The sequence below is a fragment of the Saccostrea echinata genome, unplaced genomic scaffold (assembly GCF_033153115.1).
Source record: "Saccostrea echinata isolate AGI-Se365-2 ecotype Australia unplaced genomic scaffold, CSIRO_AGI_Sech_v1 ptg000022l, whole genome shotgun sequence".
Taxonomy (NCBI): domain Eukaryota; kingdom Metazoa; phylum Mollusca; class Bivalvia; order Ostreida; family Ostreidae; genus Saccostrea; species Saccostrea echinata.
In genome coordinates, this window is record NW_026889771.1 from 11,448,925 (window position 1) to 11,462,827 (window position 13,903).

Genomic DNA, 13,903 nt, shown 5'->3' on the forward strand with positions numbered 1-13,903 from the left:
ACAAGATTAGTAGAAGTTCAAAACAATGAAACAAATCACACAAATTCAAGTAAAAATTATCATTACAACAAAATTAGTTGAAAAATCAGTTAGCAAACAATGACAGTTAGGCCAGGAACAGGAATGTGGGGTAAGGGCAGGATGCTGGTTAGTTATGTTAGTGTAGGGAGGGGGTAGGAGAAAGAAGAGAGAGAAGGAAAAAAAAAATCAAAAATACTTCCATATAAGCTTCCATGACTGTTGATGTGGCTCCTGGTGATGTTCCTTCTGAACTGCCTCAGCATCTCTGCATCCTGTCAATTGAAGGTCAAGAGGTCAAAGAATGATACAACCAACATCAATTGGCAAGCAAATATCAGGAAAGGATGCAAGAAGTAAAATCGGAAACTAACCGTGCTTGCTACTCATGTCTGCAGTTGAATGGGAGAGGGACTACTCCTCACTTCAAGATCCTGGCGAGCCAACACATTCTTCTGCTAACAAAGAAAACACAGAGACATCAAAGAAGGAACACTTGCATTTCATATCAAGTGAGAAGTTTAAATTAAAAAAAAGAAGCTTGTTGCTTACCACTTCCGGCAAGGTTGGCTGCTGCATATAGCTGGGAAATGGACTATTCTTCATCAGTTGATTGGTCTTGGTCTTCCTTCCTTTTTTCCTCTTCTGAGCCCCTGAAAATATACAACTGACACAAGATTAGTAGAAGTTCAAAACAATGAAACAAATCACACAAATTCAAGTAAAAATTATCATTACAACAAAATTAGTTGAAAAATCAGTTAGCAAACAATGACAGTTAGGTCAGGAACAGGAATGTGGGGTAAGGGCAGGATGCTGGTTAGTTATGTTAGTGTAGGGAGGGGGGTAGGAGAAAGAAGAGAGAGAAGGGAAAAAAAATCAAAAATACTTCCATATAAGCTTCCATGACTGTTGATGTGGCTCCTGGTGATGTTCCTTCTGAACTGCCTCAGCATCTCTGCATCCTGTCAATTGAAGGTCAAGAGGTCAAGGCCTGATACAGCCAACATCAATTGGCATGCAAAAGCTCAGGAAAGGATGCAAGAAGTCCGAATCTTACCGTGCATTCTGCTTCATGTCTGCAGTTGAATGGGAGAGGGACTTTTCCTCACTTCAGGATGTTGGCTGGCCTTGATCCTACTTCCTTGTTCCTCTTCTGAGCCCCTGAAAATATACAACTGACACAAGATTAGTAGAAGTTCAAAACAATGAAACAAATCACACAAATTCAAGTAAAAATTATCATTACAACAAAATTAGTTGAAAAATCAGTTAGCAAACAATGACAGTTAAGTCAGGGAGAGGAATGTGGGGTAAGGGCAGGATGCTGGTTAGTTATGTTAGTGTAGGGAGGGGGTAGGAGAAAGAAGAGAGAGAAGGAAAAAAAAATTAAAAAATACTTCCATATAAGCTTCCATGACTGTTGATGTGGCTCCTGGTGATGTTCCTTCTGAACTGCCTCAGCATCTCTGCATCCTGTCAATTGAAGGTCAAGAGGTCAAAGAATGATACAACCAACATCAATTGGCATGCAAAAGCTCAGGAAAGGATGCAAAGCTCAGGAAAGGATGCAAGAAGTCCGAATCTTACCGTGCATTCTGCTTCATGTCTGCAGTTGAATGGGAGAGGGACTTTTCCTCACTTCAGGATGTTGGCTGGCCTTGATCCTACTTCCTTGTTCCTCTTCTGAGCCCCTGAAAATATACAACTGACACAAGATTAGTAGAAGTTCAAAACAATGAAACAAATCACACAAATTCAAGTAAAAATTATCATTACAACAAAATTAGTTGAAAAATCAGTTAGCAAACAATGACAGTTAGGTCAGGAACAGGAATGTGGGGTAAGGGCAGGATGCTGGTTAGTTATGTTAGTGTAGGGAGGGGGGTAGGAGAAAGAAGAGAGAGAAGGGAAAAAAAATCAAAAATACTTCCATATAAGCTTCCATGACTGTTGATGTGGCTCCTGGTGATGTTCCTTCTGAACTGCCTCAGCATCTCTGCATCCTGTCAATTGAAGGTCAAGAGGTCAAGGCCTGATACAGCCAACATCAATCGGCATGCAAAAGCTCAGGAAAGGATGCAAGAAGTCCGAATCTTACCGTGCATTCTGCTTCATGTCTGCAGTTGAATGGGAGAGGGACTTTTCCTCACTTCAGGATGTTGGCTGGCCTTGATCCTACTTCCTTGTTCCTCTTCTGAGCCCCTGAAAATATACAACTGACACAAGATTAGTAGAAGTTCAAAACAATGAAACAAATCACACAAATTCAAGTAAAAATTATCATTACAACAAAATTAGTTGAAAAATCAGTTAGCAAACAATGACAGTTAAGTCAGGGAGAGGAATGTGGGGTAAGGGCAGGATGCTGGTTAGTTATGTTAGTGTAGGGAGGGGGTAGGAGAAAGAAGAGAGAGAAGGAAAAAAAAATAAAAAAATACTTCCATATAAGCTTCCATGACTGTTGATGTGGCTCCTGGTGATGTTCCTTCTGAACTGCCTCAGCATCTCTGCATCCTGTCAATTGAAGGTCAAGAGGTCAAAGAATGATACAACCAACATCAATTGGCATGCAAAAGCTCAGGAAAGGATGCAAAGCTCAGGAAAGGATGCAAGAAGTCCGAATCTTACCGTGCATTCTGCTTCATGTCTGCAGTTGAATGGGAGAGGGACTTTTCCTCACTTCAGGATGTTGGCTGGCCTTGATCCTACTTCCTTGTTCCTCTTCTGAGCCCCTGAAAATATACAACTGACACAAGATTAGTAGAAGTTCAAAACAATGAAACAAATCACACAAATTCAAGTAAAAATTATCATTACAACAAAATTAGTTGAAAAATCAGTTAGCAAACAATGACAGTTAGGCCAGGAACAGGAATGTGGGGTAAGGGCAGGATGCTGGTTAGTTATGTTAGTGTAGGGAGGGGGTAGGAGAAAGAAGAGAGAGAAGGAAAAAAAAATCAAAAATACTTCCATATAAGCTTCCATGACTGTTGATGTGGCTCCTGGTGATGTTCCTTCTGAACTGCCTCAGCATCTCTGCATCCTGTCAATTGAAGGTCAAGAGGTCAAAGAATGATACAACCAACATCAATTGGCAAGCAAAATATCAGGAAAGGATGCAAGAAGTAAAATCGGAAACTAACCGTGCTTGCTACTCATGTCTGCAGTTGAATGGGAGAGGGACTACTCCTCACTTCAAGATCCTGGCGAGCCAACACATTCTTCTGCTAACAAAGAAAACACAGAGACATCAAAGAAGGAACACTTGCATTTCATATCAAGTGAGAAGTTTAAATTAAAAAAAAAGAAGCTTGTTGCTTACCACTTCCGGCAAGGTTGGCTGCTGCATATAGCTGGGAAATGGACTATTCTTCATCAGTTGATCGGTCTTGGTCTTCCTTCCTTTTTTCCTCTTCTGAGCCCCTGAAAATATACAACTGACACAAGATTAGTAGAAGTTCAAAACAATGAAACAAATCACACAAATTCAAGTAAAAATTATCATTACAACAAAATTAGTTGAAAAATCAGTTAGCAAACAATGACAGTTAGGTCAGGAACAGGAATGTGGGGTAAGGGCAGGATGCTGGTTAGTTATGTTAGTGTAGGGAGGGGGGTAGGAGAAAGAAGAGAGAGAAGGGAAAAAAAAATCAAAAATACTTCCATATAAGCTTCCATGACTGTTGATGTGGCTCCTGGTGATGTTCCTTCTGAACTGCCTCAGCATCTCTGCATCCTGTCAATTGAAGGTCAAGAGGTCAAAGAATGATACAACCAACATCAATTGGCAAGCAAAATATCAGGAAAGGATGCAAGAAGTAAAATCGGAAACTAACCGTGCTTGCTACTCATGTCTGCAGTTGAATGGGAGAGGGACTACTCCTCACTTCAAGATCCTGGCGAGCCAACACATTCTTCTGCTAACAAAGAAAACACAGAGACATCAAAGAAGGAACACTTGCATTTCATATCAAGTGAGAAGTTTAAATTAAAAAAAAAGAAGCTTGTTGCTTACCACTTCCGGCAAGGTTGGCTGCTGCATATAGCTGGGAAATGGACTATTCTTCATCAGTTGATTGGTCTTGGTCTTCCTTCCTTTTTTCCTCTTCTGAGCCCCTGAAAATATACAACTGACACAAGATTAGTAGAAGTTCAAAACAATGAAACAAATCACACAAATTCAAGTAAAAATTATCATTACAACAAAATTAGTTGAAAAATCAGTTAGCAAACAATGACAGTTAGGTCAGGAACAGGAATGTGGGGTAAGGGCAGGATGCTGGTTAGTTATGTTAGTGTAGGGAGGGGGGTAGGAGAAAGAAGAGAGAGAAGGGAAAAAAAATCAAAAATACTTCCATATAAGCTTCCATGACTGTTGATGTGGCTCCTGGTGATGTTCCTTCTGAACTGCCTCAGCATCTCTGCATCCTGTCAATTGAAGGTCAAGAGGTCAAAGAATGATACAACCAACATCAATTGGCAAGCAAAATATCAGGAAAGGATGCAAGAAGTAAAATCGGAAACTAACCGTGCTTGCTACTCATGTCTGTAGTTGAATGGGAGAGGGACTACTCCTCACTTCAAGATCCTGGCGAGCCAACACATTCTTCTGCTAACAAAGAAAACACAGAGACATCAAAGAAGGAACACTTGCATTTCATATCAAGTGAGAAGTTTAAATTAAAAAAAAAGAAGCTTGTTGCTTACCACTTCCGGCAAGGTTGGCTGCTGCATATAGCTGGGAAATGGACTATTCTTCATCAGTTGATCGGTCTTGGTCTTCCTTCCTTTTTTCCTCTTCTGAGCCCCTGAAAATATACAACTGACACAAGATTAGTAGAAATTCAAAACAATGAAACAAATCACACAAATTCAAGTAAAAATTATCATTACAACAAAATTAGTTGAAAAATCAGTTAGCAAATAATAACAGTTAAGTCAGGAACAGGAATGCAGGGTAAGGGCAGGATGCTGGTTAGTTATGTTAGTGTAGGGAGGGGGTAGGAGAAAGAAGAGAGAGAAGGAAAAAAAATCAAAAATACTTCCATATAAGCTTCCATGGCTGTTGATGTGGCTCCTGGTGATGTTCCTTCTGAACTGCCTCAGCATCTCTGCATCCTGTCAATTGAAGGTCAAGAGGTCAAGGCCTGATACAGCCAACATCAATTGGCATGCAAAAGCTCAGGAAAGGATGCAAGAAGTCCGAATCTTACCGTGCATTCTGCTTCATGTCTGCAGTTGAATGGGAGAGGGACTTTTCCTCACTTCAGGATGTTGGCTGGCCTTGATCCTACTTCCTTGTTCCTCTTCTGAGCCCCTGAAAATATACAACTGACACAAGATTAGTAGAAGTTCAAAACAATGAAACAAATCACACAAATTCAAGTAAAAATTATCATTACAACAAAATTAGTTGAAAAATCAGTTAGCAAACAATGACAGTTAGGCCAGGAACAGGAATGTGGGGTAAGGGCAGGATGCTGGTTAGTTATGTTAGTGTAGGGAGGGGGTAGGAGAAAGAAGAGAGAGAAGGAAAAAAAAATCAAAAATACTTCCATATAAGCTTCCATGACTGTTGATGTGGCTCCTGGTGATGTTCCTTCTGAACTGCCTCAGCATCTCTGCATCCTGTCAATTGAAGGTCAAGAGGTCAAAGAATGATACAACCAACATCAATTGGCATGCAAAAGCTCAGGAAAGGATGCAAAGCTCAGGAAAGGATGCAAGAAGTCCGAATCTTACCGTGCATTCTGCTTCATGTCTGCAGTTGAATGGGAGAGGGACTTTTCCTCACTTCAGGATGTTGGCTGGCCTTGATCCTACTTCCTTGTTCCTCTTCTGAGCCCCTGAAAATATACAACTGACACAAGATTAGTAGAAGTTCAAAACAATGAAACAAATCACACAAATTCAAGTAAAAATTATCATTACAACAAAATTAGTTGAAAAATCAGTTAGCAAACAATGACAGTTAGGCCAGGAACAGGAATGTGGGGTAAGGGCAGGATGCTGGTTAGTTATGTTAGTGTAGGGAGGGGGTAGGAGAAAGAAGAGAGAGAAGGAAAAAAAAATCAAAAATACTTCCATATAAGCTTCCATGACTGTTGATGTGGCTCCTGGTGATGTTCCTTCTGAACTGCCTCAGCATCTCTGCATCCTGTCAATTGAAGGTCAAGAGGTCAAAGAATGATACAACCAACATCAATTGGCAAGCAAAATATCAGGAAAGGATGCAAGAAGTAAAATCGGAAACTAACCGTGCTTGCTACTCATGTCTGCAGTTGAATGGGAGAGGGACTACTCCTCACTTCAAGATCCTGGCGAGCCAACACATTCTTCTGCTAACAAAGAAAACACAGAGACATCAAAGAAGGAACACTTGCATTTCATATCAAGTGAGAAGTTTAAATTAAAAAAAAAGAAGCTTGTTGCTTACCACTTCCGGCAAGGTTGGCTGCTGCATATAGCTGGGAAATGGACTATTCTTCATCAGTTGATCGGTCTTGGTCTTCCTTCCTTTTTTCCTCTTCTGAGCCCCTGAAAATATACAACTGACACAAGATTAGTAGAAGTTCAAAACAATGAAACAAATCACACAAATTCAAGTAAAAATTATCATTACAACAAAATTAGTTGAAAAATCAGTTAGCAAACAATGACAGTTAGGTCAGGAACAGGAATGTGGGGTAAGGGCAGGATGCTGGTTAGTTATGTTAGTGTAGGGAGGGGGGTAGGAGAAAGAAGAGAGAGAAGGGAAAAAAAAATCAAAAATACTTCCATATAAGCTTCCATGACTGTTGATGTGGCTCCTGGTGATGTTCCTTCTGAACTGCCTCAGCATCTCTGCATCCTGTCAATTGAAGGTCAAGAGGTCAAAGAATGATACAACCAACATCAATTGGCAAGCAAAATATCAGGAAAGGATGCAAGAAGTAAAATCGGAAACTAACCGTGCTTGCTACTCATGTCTGCAGTTGAATGGGAGAGGGACTACTCCTCACTTCAAGATCCTGGCGAGCCAACACATTCTTCTGCTAACAAAGAAAACACAGAGACATCAAAGAAGGAACACTTGCATTTCATATCAAGTGAGAAGTTTAAATTAAAAAAAAAGAAGCTTGTTGCTTACCACTTCCGGCAAGGTTGGCTGCTGCATATAGCTGGGAAATGGACTATTCTTCATCAGTTGATTGGTCTTGGTCTTCCTTCCTTTTTTCCTCTTCTGAGCCCCTGAAAATATACAACTGACACAAGATTAGTAGAAGTTCAAAACAATGAAACAAATCACACAAATTCAAGTAAAAATTATCATTACAACAAAATTAGTTGAAAAATCAGTTAGCAAACAATGACAGTTAGGTCAGGAACAGGAATGTGGGGTAAGGGCAGGATGCTGGTTAGTTATGTTAGTGTAGGGAGGGGGGTAGGAGAAAGAAGAGAGAGAAGGGAAAAAAAATCAAAAATACTTCCATATAAGCTTCCATGACTGTTGATGTGGCTCCTGGTGATGTTCCTTCTGAACTGCCTCAGCATCTCTGCATCCTGTCAATTGAAGGTCAAGAGGTCAAAGAATGATACAACCAACATCAATTGGCAAGCAAAATATCAGGAAAGGATGCAAGAAGTAAAATCGGAAACTAACCGTGCTTGCTACTCATGTCTGTAGTTGAATGGGAGAGGGACTACTCCTCACTTCAAGATCCTGGCGAGCCAACACATTCTTCTGCTAACAAAGAAAACACAGAGACATCAAAGAAGGAACACTTGCATTTCATATCAAGTGAGAAGTTTAAATTAAAAAAAAAGAAGCTTGTTGCTTACCACTTCCGGCAAGGTTGGCTGCTGCATATAGCTGGGAAATGGACTATTCTTCATCAGTTGATCGGTCTTGGTCTTCCTTCCTTTTTTCCTCTTCTGAGCCCCTGAAAATATACAACTGACACAAGATTAGTAGAAATTCAAAACAATGAAACAAATCACACAAATTCAAGTAAAAATTATCATTACAACAAAATTAGTTGAAAAATCAGTTAGCAAATAATAACAGTTAAGTCAGGAACAGGAATGCAGGGTAAGGGCAGGATGCTGGTTAGTTATGTTAGTGTAGGGAGGGGGTAGGAGAAAGAAGAGAGAGAAGGAAAAAAAATCAAAAATACTTCCATATAAGCTTCCATGGCTGTTGATGTGGCTCCTGGTGATGTTCCTTCTGAACTGCCTCAGCATCTCTGCATCCTGTCAATTGAAGGTCAAGAGGTCAAGGCCTGATACAGCCAACATCAATTGGCATGCAAAAGCTCAGGAAAGGATGCAAGAAGTCCGAATCTTACCGTGCATTCTGCTTCATGTCTGCAGTTGAATGGGAGAGGGACTTTTCCTCACTTCAGGATGTTGGCTGGCCTTGATCCTACTTCCTTGTTCCTCTTCTGAGCCCCTGAAAATATACAACTGACACAAGATTAGTAGAAGTTCAAAACAATGAAACAAATCACACAAATTCAAGTAAAAATTATCATTACAACAAAATTAGTTGAAAAATCAGTTAGCAAACAATGACAGTTAGGCCAGGAACAGGAATGTGGGGTAAGGGCAGGATGCTGGTTAGTTATGTTAGTGTAGGGAGGGGGTAGGAGAAAGAAGAGAGAGAAGGAAAAAAAAATCAAAAATACTTCCATATAAGCTTCCATGACTGTTGATGTGGCTCCTGGTGATGTTCCTTCTGAACTGCCTCAGCATCTCTGCATCCTGTCAATTGAAGGTCAAGAGGTCAAAGAATGATACAACCAACATCAATTGGCAAGCAAAATATCAGGAAAGGATGCAAGAAGTAAAATCGGAAACTAACCGTGCTTGCTACTCATGTCTGCAGTTGAATGGGAGAGGGACTACTCCTCACTTCAAGATCCTGGCGAGCCAACACATTCTTCTGCTAACAAAGAAAACACAGAGACATCAAAGAAGGAACACTTGCATTTCATATCAAGTGAGAAGTTTAAATTAAAAAAAAAGAAGCTTGTTGCTTACCACTTCCGGCAAGGTTGGCTGCTGCATATAGCTGGGAAATGGACTATTCTTCATCAGTTGATCGGTCTTGGTCTTCCTTCCTTTTTTCCTCTTCTGAGCCCCTGAAAATATACAACTGACACAAGATTAGTAGAAGTTCAAAACAATGAAACAAATCACACAAATTCAAGTAAAAATTATCATTACAACAAAATTAGTTGAAAAATCAGTTAGCAAACAATGACAGTTAAGTCAGGGAGAGGAATGTGGGGTAAGGGCAGGATGCTGGTTAGTTATGTTAGTGTAGGGAGGGGGTAGGAGAAAGAAGAGAGAGAAGGAAAAAAATATCAAAAATACTTCCATATAAGCTTCCATGACTGTTGATGTGGCTCCTGGTGATGTTCCTTCTGAACTGCCTCAGCATCTCTGCATCCTGTCAATTGAAGGTCAAGAGGTCAAAGAATGATACAACCAACATCAATTGGCAAGCAAAATATCAGGAAATATAAAAAAAAATAGAAAAAAAAAAGTTATTTGTATATTCCATCGGCATCGAAAGCAAGTTTTTTGACTTGCCTAGATGGCCGAGCGGTCTAGAGAGCTGTTCGTGTACTGCTAGGAGAAAGTTTCCGTAGGTCGAGAGTTCAACCCCAGGTTGTTGCTTAAGTGCATATCCTTATAAAAGTGAAATGCTTTGTGCTTTCTATATTACTATTTCTTCATTTAGGGCAGATATGTTAGTTTAAGTGTATTTTTGTTTTTGTAAAATGTACTTTATAATAAAATTAATTCATTAAAATGTGTATCAGTAACGATCCTCTTATAAAACTTATGTCAAAATATCTGTATCTCACTCCCATTCTCACTGACTGTGTAGTGTAGGATAGCGCCGTGAGGATTTCATCAGCATCGAAAGCAAGTTTTTTTACTTGCCTAGATGGCTGAGCATTCTAGCACACTGTTCCTGTACTGCTAGGAGACAGATTCCGTAGGTCGAGAGTTCAACCCTGGGTTGGGGCCGAAGTGGGCATCCTTATAAAAGTAATTTCTCTGTGCTTTCTATATTACTATTTCTTCACTAAGGGCAGTTATGTTAGTTTAAGAGTTGTTGTAAAATGTGTTATATATATATATGAATGAATATATAAATGTATATATATATCTATCTATCTATCTATCTATCTATCTATCTATATATATATATATATGTTTGTGTATTTGTCCAACAGGTATGAGAGTGGGAGAGAGAGGTTTTGCAATTATATAAATAAAAAAAAATGTTGGGAAAGTTGAATAGCTCTCATCAGTATGTATCAGAATATATTGGTTTGATAAAAATATCTTTAATGGGTTTTTTTTTCTGAAACTGAGCTAACATACATTTTATATGTGAGGTCAAGGTCAAAGGAAAGGTCAAGGTCAAAAAATGTTGATGCAGTTGAATAACTCTCATCTATATGTATCAGCATATGAATTTGATAAAAATAACTTGAAATGTTTCTTTGAAATTGAGCTAATTGCGAAGTGTGATGGAAGGACAGAAGTTGGATATGACAAGTACTATCTGGGCCATATTCATGGTGAGGCATAAAAATATTAATGATACAGACACAGCTGTGTGTTTAACTTGTTCAAAAACTCAGTTTCTTGTTCAAGGGAAATGTATAAACAAAGCATGATCTGTCAATTTTTTTTCACTGCATCATTTTATTTTACCTGTGTCTTGGTAAATTTCTCTGCAACTGTAATTGCTTCTGTTTCCAGTGATTCTGTGTCTAAAAGAAATGGTTAAAATGCATACTGCATATCAGTGCTGATTTATCATAACTTACATAAATTTATGCAAGTTAAATGCCTAGCTATACAATTTTCTTTTACAGAAAAACATGTTTCCGCCCTTGAAAAGAATATCCATGGCCAATATTTTGTGACGATTACAACCTGTCCTTAAATCAGTACAAGAGGCCAAGGGTGTCTGTCACAGAGTATCAAGAGTTTCTCATAATTTGACTAACTAATCCCACCCTGGAACTCATCAGGACAGCTGAGCTTCAGTTAACCCTGGGGTCTGAAGAGTTTTACAACTTTGGTAGAGGATTAGCTCCTCATTATAATTATACAATTTATTTGTTTATCTTCTAAGTTTCCATAATGAAGATGGGCCTGAACCCTGAACCCAGAGGCAGTGAATTTTAGAGTACAGTATTGGTAAAGGATAGGTATATTTATGCAAACAATTTAAACAGGTCTAGGGGGCTCCATTTTTAGAGGATAGCCAAAATTCAAAATAGCAGACAAATTATCTCCATGTATGGAAAATTGAAATGCATTGTGGTATAGCTTATCCTATGATTTTATAGTATAACGAAGGTAATTTTCAAACTTCTTGGATTACCTTTAGTGGAAAAGTGCATGCACCCTAATAATAAACCCTATCCTCAAAATACGAAGGTGCCTTGACCTGTCAAATGCTTCATGTCAAAGTGAACAAAATATTTTTTAAAAGGCCTACCCCCCATCCCCCCCCCTCCCCCCAGTAATACACGCTTTCCATACTGGTGAATGACCACCTTAAGCCCACGCTGAAGCCAAAAGCATTGGCTTTGTCATTTTGGTAGCAGAACTAAGGCCAAACAAAAAAATATGCATGGTTCCGGTTACACTTCCAAAAAAATTAGGGTAGGTAGGTAGGGAATTTTTTTTAATTTAATTTTTTTTTTTTTTTTAACAAAATGATTTTCTTAATTTTTCTAAATAATACCTATCACTGCTTTGCAAATGGCATTTAGATGTGGTGTGATAATATACTAGTCAATATTGGTAGGGGACATCTCAGGCTAGCTTGCTTTGGATTTAACACTATTAAACACTTGCACAATGTTTTGCAACGAGCCCGTCATTGCTGAAACTAAAACTTAAACTTAAACCATTGATGGAAATCGGGGAAAATTCCAGAAAAAATATGAAAATTGCCAAAAAAAAAGTTTAGGGTCGGGGGTATAAAATACGGAAGGTCGGGTAACCGGAACCACACATATTTTTTTATTTGGCCTAAGCGCAATTATAATCATGCCAACAGTTTGACTGCTTGGTTTCCAGCAGAAAAAATACTTTGCATTTCGTTAGCCTCACCATGGACCTGGTTTCTCTACCCTTGTGTCGTTAAATTAACAATTTCTGCATGGCCGTAGGAACCGGGGGCACGGGGGGGGCCGTGCCCCCCCCCCCAATAATTTTGCCGATATATAGTTTACTATAGAAAATAATTTTGCCGATATATAGTTTACTATAGAAAACATAGATATTATATGATTGTGCCCCCTCAATATAAATGTCTGATGACCTTTTTTTTTTTTTTTTTGCTTGTCAAGGAAATTTTGGTAGTTGATAGTGCCCCCTCAACTGCTGTGCCCCCCCCCTCCCCCCCCAAACTGAAATTGCTTCCTACGGGCCTGTTCTGTAAACACTGGTAAAGGATTCACTGCATAATATAACCATACCAACAAATTTCCATTTTGAAGTCAAGCGGTAAAGAAGATTATTGAATATTTTCGATATATAACATTATATGCATTTTCACTACATGTACAATAGACTAATCTATTTTTGTTACCCGATTCACCAGTTGGCGCTAAGCAGTCTTTTCCACGGCTTAAAAATACTTTGTCTAAAACACTATCAATTCATGCACCTGATTCCAAAATATTTTTTCATAGAAGGCTTTTTCAGGAAATTCAACAAGCTCCTCCGATCGAATTTGCTGTTCGCGCCACATGCCAGAATTTTAAACTCATAATTTCGATCCCGATGCAAATTAGACGGAATATAAACAAATAAAAATATTAATTCCTTTGCCCCTCCAATTATAGACAATTTCTGCAATTAACCTAGAATATGTTCTGCCTCTAAACAGGATCCAAAAATCCATGCCTCAAGTCCATCTTGCAATATAAGGGCCGTCACTAAGTTTCTCTGTTTCTGAGAGGGGTGCGGGGAGTATTAGAGCTAGACTTTTTTTTTTAATGGGTACCATTTTGATGGATTCTGGTGCATTTTTAGCCATTTTTTTCGCATTTCAAATTAATGAAATCAAGCAGCATACATTAAAACAGAAAATTGATTAGTTTGTTTAGTCTCAAAAATCGATTTTTTTCCCCTAAAAGGATCAGATTGTTAACTTAACTAATTCGCAAGTATTATTTAAACGTTTACCTTAATGTTTGTTTATCTGGAGGCTCCCGTAAAGCATTTTCCATATAAAATTGTAGATAAATTATTCTGCAGCGTTAAGTTGCTTGGTATTATTTGTTAAGTGCTGCTTTGTGAATTCAGTAGTGAATAATGGTCATAGACCAAACTCACGTGATTTAAGTACTATTCATTATCTACTGTGGTCATTAGAGTGTAAAATAGTAAAATAAAGAGTACACAAACAAATCTTTTGTTTTATAGTGAATTTCAACTGAGATTCAGGATTACTTTCGTATTATTATGTTTAATTTTTCGGCATTTACACGGTAGTACTATACGTAAACGAATCTCGCAGGTATTTTAATAAATTACTTTAAAATACACTAAAAAATTACAAAATTATGGAATTCCATATACGACAGCTAGATACATATACGACAAAAACTTGTTTCAATGCAAAGAAAAGTTCATTAGTATTAAGTACTAATTTTAAAAACCAGTGACAAAAAGTTAATTGCTCTTATTTACAACTCCTTTCATAAGGGGGTACAAAATGTCATCTTTTGAAGACAGGCTGAAAACATCACCATTTTCAAATACTCATGAAAATGAAATGGATAAATGACTCTTAAATCTCACCGTATGTTTTAACTTATGTAAAATTTAACATATGAGATTGATAAAGTGGTAA